The following is a 13594-nucleotide window of genomic DNA, read 5'->3' as shown; positions in this document are numbered from 1 at the left end:
TTAAGTACTTGCTAGTAAAATAAAGGTATTGCAAAGCATAATATAAAATGTCTCAAGAAACTCACATGAGAAAAATGTATTTTGATTTAGTTAGATATAAAAGCCACAGACTAAAGGATTAAATATCTTGTATTCTTTCCAGTCAAATTCAATTTTCAATTCAGACTAGCTAACATTTACTTGGTGCCTACTGTGAATCTGGCTCTAAGTGAAACAGTTTTGTATGTATTATTCTGTTTAAAATACAGACACTGCAAAGATGCAGAAATAGAGGTTACAGATGTTGTTGGACTTATGAAGGTCAGAAAATGGGGAGAAGGATTTGAAATCTGGAACTTCTCAAACCCAGCCAAGTTATACAATTTTTTTCTTTGCTATTTTAAATAAGTTAATAAGTATTTAGGAATGATATCATACTCAATGGTGAAAAACTGAAAAGTTTTCCCTGTACTCTATCAGGAGTCAAGCAAAGATGCTCACTCATAGCACTTCTTTTTGATACAGTGCTAGAAGTCTTAGCCGGAGCAATTAGGCAAGAAAAATAAATAAGAAGCATTCAAATCATGAAAGAAAAAGGAAAATTGTCCTTATTTACAAATGACATAATCTTATATGCAGAAAACCCTAAAAATCCCCTTAAATCTAATTGATATATTTAGTAAAACTGGAAAATGCAAAAGTGATCCAAAAACCAAGGGTGTGTCTAACCCTAACAACAAGCTGTCTGAAAGGGAATTAGGAAAACAGTTCTATTTCCAATAGTACCAAAATGAATAAAATATTTAGGAATAAACTTTACTAAAGAGATAATTATAAACAATGATAAAGGAATTTGAATATAACACAAACAAATGGCAAGATATCCTGTGTCCATGGAGCAGAAGAAAATATTGTTATACTTCCATACTACCCCAAACAATGCATGGATTCAAGGTAGTCTGTGTCAAAACTACAATGTCATTTTTACAGAAATGAAAAAAAGTATCTAAAGTTTATATGGAACCACAAATGAGTCCAAATAACCAAATCAGTCTTGAGAAAGAAAAAAGATGGAAACATCATACATCCTAATTTCAAAATATATTACAAAGGTACAGTAATTAAAACAATATGGTGCTGAAATAAAAAACCTATAGATAAATATACCATAAAAGAAAGAAAAAAAATCTACCACTGCTCAACTGGTCTTTGACAAGGATGTCAAGAATACCTAATAGAGAAAGCATAGTCTCTTCAGTAAATGATTTTTGGAAAACTAGACATACCTCAGTCAAAAAATAAACCAGATCCGTATCTTTCATCATTCACACACACACACACAAACAAATTAAAACAGATTAAAGATTTAAAGCTAAGAACTGAAACTATAAAACTCCTAGAAGAAAATATACAGGGAAAGGGTTATGACATTGGACTTGGCAATAATTTCAGAGAGCTAACACCAAAAACAAAAGCAATAAAAGAAAATAAAAATAAGTGGAAAGATATCAAACAATAAACCTTTTACAGAGGAAGGGAAATAATCATTGTAGGAAAAAAGCAGCTAAGGGATGAGGGAAAGTATTATAAACTTAATATTTATGAAGTGCTTAATTTCCAAGATATATAAGGAACTTTGACAACTCAATAGCAAAATAGTTAATGATCGATCACAAAAAAAGGTCTAAAGATTTGAATATACATTTCTCCAAAGGCCAGATACAAATGTCAAAGAGTTATATGAAAAGGTGCTCAAAATCACTAATTAGAGAAGTGAAGGATCAAAACTATAGTAAGATGAATACTACCAAAAAAGGAAAAAAAAAAAAGCATTGGTGAGGATGTCGGAAGTGTAGACCCATTGTATTACTGGTGGGAATGACAAAAGGTTTTATTAAAAACACAAGGGAAGGTCCTAAAAAATTAAAAATGGAGTTAGCATATGATCTAGAAATTTTACCTCTGGGTGGGTATTATTCAATTCCAAATAATCAGATATTGGTTCACCAAAAGACAATAATACTTGCACGTTGATCACATCACTCTTCAGAGCCAAGATGTGAAAACAACCTAATTGTGCATGGAAGGATAAATGGATAAAAGTAAAACGAGGTGTATACCTTTAGTGGGATTGTGATAAGCCTTATAAAGAAAGGAATTCTTCAATTTCTGACGTGAATGAACCTAGAGGACAGGGAAAGTGAAGTATGTCACTAACAGAAGCACAATTACTGCAAGACTTCCCTTACAGGAGGTATGCAAAAAAGTCAAACTTATAGAATCAGCGTAGGGTGGCAGTTGCTTGGGCCTCCACAAAGGGGAAAATGAGTTGCTATTCGCAGGTCATTAGTTTTCACCTAAGCAAAACAAACAAGTTGCAGAGATCTCTTGTACAACACTGTGTATACACTTGATCTTAGCCAAAAGATTGAGAAATGATAGCATCCTTTCTATGGTACCTTTAGAAATTATTGAGAACCATATTAAGCATATCTATCACAATAAAACCTAGTTTAATGATAGTTAAATGCACACAAATCAGTTAGTACCTAGCACACAATCAGTGCTAAATATAAGCTATCATCATCCTCATTATCACCATCATCGTGTGCCTGTGAATGCATTCACCTAATGTGCTGAGAACTGAGCTTTATTTTATTTTTATTTAAAGTAGATGGTTAGATGTTATTTGCTAGTAAACCACTTGATGTGTTTATAAAGGCTCCAAAAGAACAGGAATGCATCATAAAGCTTGGAATTTCCTAAGAAAATTTCTTAGTAATTTTCTGAAAAGTTTGACTAATATGCAATTCTTCACAAGCTCTAAAGCTCCTATTGTGTACACTTGCAATTAGACTTTGAAAATTTTACAACTTGAACACAAAAGCTTTATCACTGATGTTTTACCAGTTTTGTCTTGAATTTCAGTGGTGAAATTTACGCTGCTTTTACTTTATGATGCAAACTACTATTAGTTTAATTTCTTCATTAACAATTTAGTCCACTGTGGACTGTTTCAATTGCCCTTCCAGGGAGAGTAATACATATTTGTAAAACATTCTTATAACTTTCTTATAACTGAAGTTTAAAATTTGTATGCATTATAATTTAAATTTGTACTGTTATTTATACTCATTTCTAAGACAGATGCCCATAATTATCCTATTTATGCTGTATAGCGATTTCTAATCAGTAATGGAGTTTATCTGAAATTTTACTACTTACATAATTTGTGTCATATGATTGATAAAGCTAATTAGTTATTTTAAAGTTTGAATCACTTTGTTTTGTAGCAAAAAAATATATATATAAATAATTTTGTAAATTAATACTAAAGAAATAAAAACAACATAAGGGTATTGCTCTTCAACTCTTGGCTATAAGCATGTAGGGGTTTTTTTGTTGTTGTTGTTGGTGGTGATTTTTTGTTTGTTTTGTTTTGTTTTGTTTTCCACAAACAGTAACACAGGTCTATTCAGGACAATCCTGCAGAGGGGGTCCCAGTGGAAACTGAGACCAGGCTTCTGCTTACAGCCTGGGGTAGATATAGGGGAATGAGGGAGCGGGGAACTCAGCCATTGCTAGGAGATTATCTGAGGAGGGTCCATGTGGTATCACCTTCATAAGGAAGTAGGTGTTTCCAGGATTTCAGTTTCATATAAAAATTTCCTTTCTCATAATGATGAAGTGTTTGAGGTTTCTTTGCATAATGATGGATTATTGTCTGGGGTTTAGGTTAGGCTAAGTCAGAGTGACCTTGAGGTGACTCTGATTCTAAGATGGAGGACATATTTCAAAGTGGTGTTTGTTGCCTGTGTCAAGCTTTACCTACCATTTTTGCCTTTCTCTTTTTATTTGATAAGAAAGGGGTGATGGGAGAAGGGGTAGTGATGTCACTTATACTATTTCCTGCAGAGAGGGGTCTCTGTTGAGGACTCCTGTAGGGGTTGGTATATTGAGCAGTTCTAATGGAGCTCAGCAGGAGAATGTTCTGGACTCTGATCAGTAGTGGCTTGATGGTCCTTTGTGAAAAGGAGGTGAATAGCAAAAATCAAGGCCAAAAAAAAAAAGTATACAGAGAATTAGAAAAAAAATGGGGGGGTTAGACAAGTTCTTGTTCAGTTAGTGGGTACTCAGATGTGTTCATTCCACACAGGAATAAGATTCCCTGATTATAGTTGAGGCAGGCAGAGAGGTGATGGGAGACAACTCGCTTTAGCTGGAGACAGGGTCTTGTAGGGAAGTTTTAATGGGACTGCAGTAGGTGGCCATGGTGGTCCTGGAGATATCCCTCACTGCGATTGACACCTTAGGGAGGAGAGCTGACTGAGATGTTAGAGGGGAAGGTAAAGCTGCTGCATGGCATAAGAGATAAAAGAGGCAGAGGACTGTGGAAAGTTATGAAATGAAAGGATGCCTTGAATTTGATTAGGATGTTCCTGTCAAGGAGAGGAGTGGGCAGCAAGACAGGAAGCATGTACTTTTTAATGAGGTTAGTTTTCATAAGCAGGTCTATGGACCTGTCCTACTGAGTGCATTTTGTACAAAATGTTTGCAAGTCACTTTTCCATTCCTTGAAAAGTCCCTGATGGGAAATGCAGTGTGCTACTGACTAGTCACTTACCCTGCAAATGCCTCGCCTATCGTGCCTGCTTGGCACTGGAATTCGTAACTAAACCCTCCAGTAGTGCTCCATCAGGAATTTGCAAAATACAGGAGTGTGCGTGCCTCCGACTTCTTATAAGCCTGTTCATCTTCCTTTAATTTTATGGAGTATTTCAATCTCTTTCCTGAACCCAAATCCTACTTGGACTAGATTTGACATTATGTTTTCATTTGAGCTTTGGATCCTTAATCTTATTACTTCCTGTTTTCCTAAAACTGGAGTGAATAAGCTACTTACAAGAACATAAGCTGAATCTGCACAAAGCCATTTAACTGTATTTACTCTGCTCTTTGGTTGATCCTGCTTCCCTAATCGTTCTGTGAAAATTTCAGGGAAATTACAAAGTCCAGAAACAGTGCCTTGATTGGGATGTGATTTTGTTGGGACACTCTACTCATCTCTCAGCTTACTTTGTCTTTATGGTCCAAGTTGATCATACATATAAACACACACACACACACACACACACACACACACACACACACACACAGAATCATCTGTTAAGTGTTTCAGCTTGATTCTTGTTATTTTACTTGATACCTGCAAGGGTCTTGATTGACAGTTGCTCTCTATATTTTATAGATGAAATACTATAGTTCAAAAGAGGTCTGTTACTTGTTCCAAAGGACAGAGCTAGTAATACAAGACGCTGGATTCAAATCCAGAGCTGATTAAGTTCAAATCTCTTTGCTCATTTTGCAAAATGAGCACCCCACTCTTTAGCATTAACAGGCTTTCACATACCCTCATAGCTCCACTTATTCAAAAGCACAAGCTTGTACTATCCACTCCCAAAGAAAGCCTTTGGACTGATACAGACATTGGACCCCTTGGCTTGGCAACAGGGTTCTGGGTGAAGACTCTCTTATTTTATTCATGTGCCCCCAGAGGATGGTGAATACCTAGGGAGTGCTGCAGGGTCGGGGCAGTCCTGCCAAAGGCATGAGCATTCCCTGTGTGTTTTCTCCACTGTCCAACTCACAACTACTAAAATTCTTTATTGCAAAAGCATTCAGGCCAATGGATTGCTCTCTGTTCCTAAAGAAATCACACTAATGTAATTTCTTTATTTTGCAGTTGCTCATTCCGCAAGGCATTGTTCATTAGACTCCTGGGAGTTTGCAAGCCTGGAACAATTGTTTCTCTGTTGATCAGGTCCCATTTGTCATTTTGGAGACAGGGACGTTTATTCCTTTATAAGATGACCAAAATAATTAGCTGTTTACCTGGCAGGTTGGTGATGATTGCATATGACAAATGACCATAAATGAATAAATTCAAGCATTTTTGAAAAAAAAAAAAAGGACCGGGTCATTAGGCAAGACTTTGATCATTTGATCATTGATTTTTTTTTTTACCTTAGACTGACAGTCTTAAATGAAAAATACATTTTGATGATTATAAGACATTTGCCTGTTTTTTTCTGTGTAGTGTCTTGGCACACTCAGACAAATCAGGACATTGTTTGAACCTCTGCCTTTTAAAACCATGTGACTTTGGCAAGTTTCTAGAACTCTGTGTAACTCAATTTCAATTTCCTAATGTGTAAAATAGATTTGATGACATTTAATTCATGGTATGCTTCGGGGATCAAATGAGGTGACGCATACGAAATAACCAGCACACATTAGCTTCTTGAGGTATACCAAGTCATCTCATTTCCTGGTATGTTCAAATTGCAAGTACTTAAAGAGTTTTGCTCATTTCTAAAATTCATCATATTAATTTATAATGTGATTAATTTTTACCTCAATTGGTAACTTTGAAGATTAAACAGGATAACAAGCTAACAGTGTCTAATGCATATTTTTCACTTGCTAATTGTTACTTAAATAGTTCTATAAATCTAGATTTATGATAATGTTGACAATGATGGTTGAGTTGATGGTACAATATTCCCAGAAATTATCCGTTAACTTTTCCAAAGTCTTTCTTTGGAAAATGTATGTAATTTCTTTTTTCCTCTACCCCATATTTAGTATCTTACCAAGGTAACCAAGAACAGGGTTCATATTCTTTCCAATTTCCCCAGTTCTATTTGAACTCTAAACTTCATCTCCTTTCCTTTCTGAAGCCAATGTTGTGATTCTTCGACTGTGACTGGTGATTATAGTCAATTCTTGATATCCATAATTGCCTTGTTTTCTGCTCTACTGCAAAAGCAGAAACAGTTTCCACTCATTTCCTAACAAGATTTTTTAAAATTAAATATGGCATTCAACAACACAGTCAATTTGATTTCTATTATCTACTAATGCCTATAATAATCATTATCCTAGTTTTCTCAAAGACAAAACTCCTACTATGTGTCAGGTACTTTTCAAGGCCCTTTGCAATCATTATTGACTGTTTCCACAAAAGCAATGGAAAGGGTAAATATTAGCATCTCTCTTATTGAATTCTGTGTCTACAACAAGTCCCTGAATTCTAAGTTCCATACTTGCTATCTAAAGATGATTTGACAGAATGACAATGTAATAACATGAAAGACATCTGACAATAACAGATTATATTTTGCATGCTAGAACGTGGGGGCAATTGTCTGTTCAACACTGACAGGAGAAACTTTCTTTCTGAACCAAATTAAAAGTAACCTTCCCCTTCTGCCCCACTTTTTCATGCAGTGAAGACAAACTAGAACCTCCCACTTCAGCAAACATTAGATGGAACAAAGATGTATGTCACATGAAAATCCTGTGGATCTTCCAACTTTTTGCATCAGACTTTCTGAGTTGGTGCCTATCAGTCCTTAAGCCTGACATATTTCAAGGAAATCATAGAATTAGACACACCATAATAATTTAATATACAAAATATAGAATTTGACAGCCTATATTTGAATTCTGACTTTGCCTCTTATTTTCTGAGTGATTGTGGGCAAATTCTATCCTAAATATGTACCCCAGGTTTCCACATTTGAAAAATGGGGGAAATTATAACAATCTCACCTGGGATAAGAATTCAGGGAAAAAAATCCATGAGATACTTAGCACAGCACGAATGTGTTGTGAACATTTCCTGCATGATTTTGCTCATCAGTGGTAGTCAATCGGGCCCATTTTAGTTTTCAAAAGTACTCTTTGTCTCTTCTCCTCCTCGCAGCTGAACACCACCTACCACTTCCTTTCCGATCACTTCACTGTCTCTTCTTAAGACAGAGGCAATGCAAGGGCGGATTCATAATTGGAAATTGTATTATCTCTCAATGTCAGTCTGTGATATTTTCCCAGGAGGACCCATCCTTCCAAATAACTCCCCCAGAAGAACATTGGTGGAAAGGAAAAGATTCAGAGTTCCAAGTTGTTTCTGATGATTAACCATTATATAACTCTGATGAGTGTTTCAGGCAGGTAAGGTCTTCTTGGACCTGCGAACAGGAGACTGCTCTGCCTGATTTTCCACAGTGCATTTTCAGGCAACTTGTAATTTTTTTTCCCACCAGCAAGGGAGTCTCCTTAACTTTTATTAAGTTATCACAAAGTATTGTATGCCTTTTATATCCTTGCTGAGGACAATGTTGAATATAGACTGTCCTTTTATTTGATTCCATGGAGAGTTTGGGGGGTTTTCTGAGCACTCCTTGACAGCAGAGCTGTGTTGAGGGCTGTTCCTCTCTGGAAGGCAGCCTGTGCCCCATGTAACAGGCCAGGAGTCCAGTGAGTCTGCAAGACTGGTGACCCCAGGGGTCAGTTGGACCTGGAGCTTCCCTTCTTCTGACATAGCTGGTTCTTTCTGTCTTTTTGCAGAATAACTCTTTGCATGCTAGGGCATGGCCAAAGGCCTGTTCAACACTGACAGCAGACAATTTCTTGTGCATATTAATTGTACAGAATAGTGGGCTTCATTGTGGCATATTTATACATACATATAACATGATTGGGTCAATATTACCTTCTAGTCCCACCTCCTTCTCCCTCTTCCTACATTTTTTTTTTAATCTGCCCTGATGGTTTGGCTTTCACTTTCACAACATCAATTCCTTTTCTCTTTGATACTCTAGCTCTCACCTATGAGAGAAAACATAAGATACTGGCCTTATTGTCTAATTTATTTTGCTTAACATGATGTTTCACAGTTTCATTTAATTTCCTGCAAATGTCATACATTCATTTCTTTATGATGCCATTGTGTTGATATACCACATTTTTTTTATCTAGTCATCTATTGATGGACATCTAGGCTGATACCATAACTTAGCCATTGTGAAGTAGGCTGAAATAAATATGGGTATGCATGTATCCCTGACATATGCCAGCTTGAGATATTTTGGATAAATAGTGAGGAGTGGTATAGGTGGCTCATATGGAAGATGGTAATTTGGTAGTTGTAGTTGTTGTTGTTGTTGTTTTAGGAATCTCCATACTGATTCCATGGTGACTTACTAATTTACATTCCAAACAAAAGATTTATAAGTTTCTCCTTCCATACCTATTCTCACCAGCATTTATTGTGTTGGTATTTTTGATGATTTAGCAATCATCTCTTACTTCAGTGAGAGAGAATCTCAGTGTAGTTTTTATTTGCTCTTGTCTAATGGCCAAAGATGTTGAACACTTTTCCTTTTTCTTTTTCTTTCTTTTCTTTCTTTTTTTTTTTTTTTTTTGGTAAAATTGTTGGCTATGTTTCTTTTTCTAAGAAGTGTTCATTCAGTGTATTCACCCATTTATTAAATGGGATTTTTAAAAAATAGCAAACACAACTTTGAGCACTTACTGCATGCCAAACACTTGGCTAAATGTTTTTAATTCTGCATTTCAAGCATTTAAATCCCATAAAATCTCAATCCCCATTTTTGACATGAAGAAACAGGGTCACGTTATTCAGAATGATGCACCTAGGATGTTGACTTAAGCAATACCCTTCTTTATCAGCTCATTTTTTTTACTGTGTATGCCACATCACTCCTGGCTATGAGGGGGGTCTTTAGAAAACACATGTGAAATAAATATGTAAATTCAGAACTTCTCTAAGACCCCTGATGATCTCATTTATAAAACAGAGAGAATAATCCATGCCTCTATGGTCTTTTTGAGCATTAAATGAGCCAATGGATATAAAGACATCTTTTGGAGTGCTAGGCACATAGTAGATGATATGCAAATATTTGTTCAATGTTTTCAACAAAGAACATTTTTTATACCTTAATTTAATTAATTTATTTATTTATAACAGGAGAAAGTGAGGATCAAATCCAGCACCTTGCACATTCTAGGTGAGTGCTCTACTGCTGAGCCACAACCCCAGCCCACCAAGCACATTTTTTAAAAGGAAAACTGATGGGTATGTAACTCTGAGTTTGTTTTCTTATGTTATGATAATTGGGCTCCATCAAATGATGGAGCACAAGGGGATTTCATACCTTAAAATATATGTGACAGTGAAACCCACCCTAGGGAAGAGGGGTATGGATTCTGGGGGTTACTGGTGGAGCTTGTGTTGGAGGCCAAGGAAGAATAATAGTTCCAATCTTGGAGCGTTAATTTGATTGAGCAGACAGATCTGGACTGAACCTCTTTGTGAGATTGAGGATAAAGTGGTAGAGAAGACATCATTAAAGGCATGAATATTTATGGTGTACCTGCCACAGGCTGCTGTCTTTCTTATGTTCCTAGCACCTCAGGCAAAGGGGTGAATATCTCATCTTAGATTTGAGAAAACTGTAGGTCACTGGAGGCCAGTGACTTTCCCATGACCACATACCCTACAGGTGGCAAGTGCAGGGTTCCAGCACAGGATAGCATGGTGCTAACATCTTCTCCAAGTGGGGTCTCTCTTATGCTGGAAAAGTCACATTGAATCCAAAGCAAAGGTCTCATGTTTGATTCTTGTCTTTTTTTTTTTTTTTGATTCTTGTCTTAATTTTATTTTTCAGCAGATTTTCCAGTTTCTCACAGGGAACACAGTGTTCTGAATAGGAAGCTCGGGAAACATTCCTGACGATGGAAAGTGCTTCAGAGCATTGTGAAGGGAGGTTTGTGGCTGACTTACTGAATGAGTGTTTATGGTTTCTTGCTTGCCCATGTCAGGCACTGGGTGGGGCCCAGCAGAAGAAGGTGATGCTGGGATCTGTTCTTGGACACTTGAGGCTTTGCTATGGAAAGACAGACAACTTTAGAACCATACAAGGGGTGCTGGATGAGAGGCATGCATATAGCACAACCGTGCTAAGAGATTAAGTAATTTAGGTTTAGATTCAGAGAAACCTAGGTGACTTGTGACTTTTAGGAACAGTGTCAATGTCAGCAAGGTTCTTAACTTCTCTGAGCCTCAGTTTCTTCTTCTATAGATAGAAAATGATAAATGTACCTCATAATAATACAATAACCCTGAAAATAGCTGATAGAAGGAATGTCAATTTTTCTCACACTTATTTTTAAATCATTAGAGAAAAAGACAAAAATAGCATAATGCTAACTGAGCATGATTTACAAATTAACACATTTTTTTTTTCTCAAAGAAGTACCCTGAATTAGGTATTTTTGCTCTATGAGACATACATGAGACCTGAGGAATTGGAAAGTTAACTAAGAGCTAAAAGTGGCCAAGTTGTAAGTCGGGATTCAGGATGTTTGGCTCTTTAATCTGAGCACATCATCGCACAGTTATGTTCATGCTGTGGGTTGAACGAGGAGTGTGGAACCAAGGTTTGTAGAGAAGGCAGAGAAAGGCAGGCCCATCTGTTGAGCCTCCATTGCTAGTGTGTTTCTGAGAAAAGGCAAAATGTCAAGGTGTTTGGCATTCCTTGCTCAGCTATATGCTGTGGACATCTTGCAAGAGAAGGGAAGAGATAGGCCTTCAGCTGGGCCTTTGCCCATATCATTTAGAAAATCAAAGCAGACCTCCAACTTCAATCAGCTGAATCCCATAGGGATCTCAAAGGAAGGGGATCACCACTGAAGTCCCATGGGGGCTCACAGCTGCAGGATGTTGGTTTCCTGGCCTCCACTTCCAGTGTCAGCAAATTCAGGAATAAACAAGGACAAGTTCTTTTATCTTGAAAGCATCACAAAAACTAAGTCTTCTGCTCTGTTCTCCATATACACATCTTTCAAATATCCAAAGAATTAAATGTCAAGTACTCAAGAATCCAGAAAATGGAGGCATGAGAAGTTGTGCTATTGGGAATCTGAGGATTCTGCTTAGAACTAGTTTAGAAAGTTTTTAAGGGGGATCCCTTCTGTGGGAAAACACTAGAAGGGTATGAAGGAAGATGTAACTGTATTTATTTTACAGATATTTATTGGGTGGCTTCTCTGTGCCTAACCTAATAACAGGTCCAGGGGGCAAAGGGAGAATTTTGGATAAGTTCTGCATTGTTTCATTTATGTGAAGTTGTATTTACATGTATAAATTCTCTTTTTTGTGGTTACTATCTATTTTAGTCAGCTTTTTTGCCGCTGTTACTAAAAGATCCAAATAGAACAATTGTAGAGAGGGAAAAGTTTATTTGAGGGGTCATGGTTTCAGAGGTCTTAGTCCATAGATACTAGGTTCCATTTCTTGGGGCTCAAGTGAGGCAGAAAAACATCATGGTGGAAGAGTTTGGCTAAGGGAAGCAGTTCACATGATAATCAGTAAACGGAGAGAGATTCTACTCTCCAGGTACAAAATATATACCCCAAATGCATACCCCCAGGGCCCCACTTCTTCCAGCCACAACCTACCTATCTTCACTTGCCACTGTAAATCAGAAGATTAGTTCACTAATTGGGTTAAGATTCTCATAACCCAATAGTTTCTCCTGTAAACCTTCTTGCAATGTCTCACATGTGAGCTTTTGGGGGGCACCTCACATCCAAACCATAACACTAATGTAGACATGCCTCAAGGTGTGATGAGAGCAGAGAGTGAGTCCTCAAGTCAAACTAGAGACTTCTGGATGACTTCCTAAAAAAGGTGAGATTATCTAAGATGAACTTTGGAAGACTGAATATAGAACACAATATTGAAAAGGTTATTGCAGGGTCAAATGGTGGTTCCATTCCCAATTTTCCAAGAAATCCTCATACTGCTTTCCTTATTGGGTGCACCAGTTTGCAGTCCCATCAGCAATATGTGAGTGTCCCTTTCCCCCACATCTTCACCAACACTTATTGTTGTTTGTATTCATAATAGCTGCCATTCTGACTGGAGTGAGGTGAAATCTTAGAGTAGTTTTGATTTGCATTTCTCTAATTGCTGCTATGATTAACTTTTTTTATATATTCATTGATTGATTACATATCGTCTTCTGAGACTTAAAAACAGCATACTACAGGCACACAGCCACATCAATGTTTATAGCAGCATAATTCACAATAGCTAAACTGTGGAACCAACCTAGATGCCCTTCAATAGATAAATGGATAAAAAATGTGGCATTTATACACATTACTCAGCAATAAAAGAGAATAAATTCATGGCATTTACAGGTAAATGGATGGAGTTAGAGAGTATAATGCTAAGTGAAGTTAGCCAATCCCAAAAAGCCAAATGCCGAATGTTTTCTGTGATATAAGGAGGCTGATTCATAGTGGGGTAGGGAGGGGGACCATGGGAGGAATAGACAAACTCTAGATAGGGCAGAGGAATGGCATGGGAAGGGAGGGGGAACGGGGTTATTAATGATGGTGGAATGTGATGATCATTATTGTCCAAAGTACAGGTATGAAGAAATGAGTTGGTGTGAATATACTTTGTATGCAACCAGAGATATGAAAAATTGTGCTCTATATGTGTAATATGAATTGTAATGTATGTCGCTGTCATATACTCATATATATGTATGAGGAAACAGAACAGATAAGAACCCCTTAGAATCAAGTAGTCTTTATTGTTCAGGGACACATAGTTAGTCACTTCAGCATATTCACTTGCATAGAGTACATGATTCTTTTTCCCTAAATAAATGGAAGGCATTTCTTCAACTTTATCACTGAGCAGAGCTGGGGCATCAGCAGGAAAAGGTCA

This window comes from Marmota monax, unplaced genomic scaffold (genome assembly GCF_021218885.2).
Source record: "Marmota monax isolate L192 unplaced genomic scaffold, Marmota_monax_Labrador192_F-V1.1 WCK01_AAM20220418_F8-fsc00024, whole genome shotgun sequence".
In the NCBI taxonomy this organism is placed as follows: Eukaryota; Metazoa; Chordata; class Mammalia; order Rodentia; family Sciuridae; genus Marmota; species Marmota monax.
The sequence above is the reverse complement of the archived record's forward strand: the minus strand, read 5'-3'. Positions refer to the sequence as shown.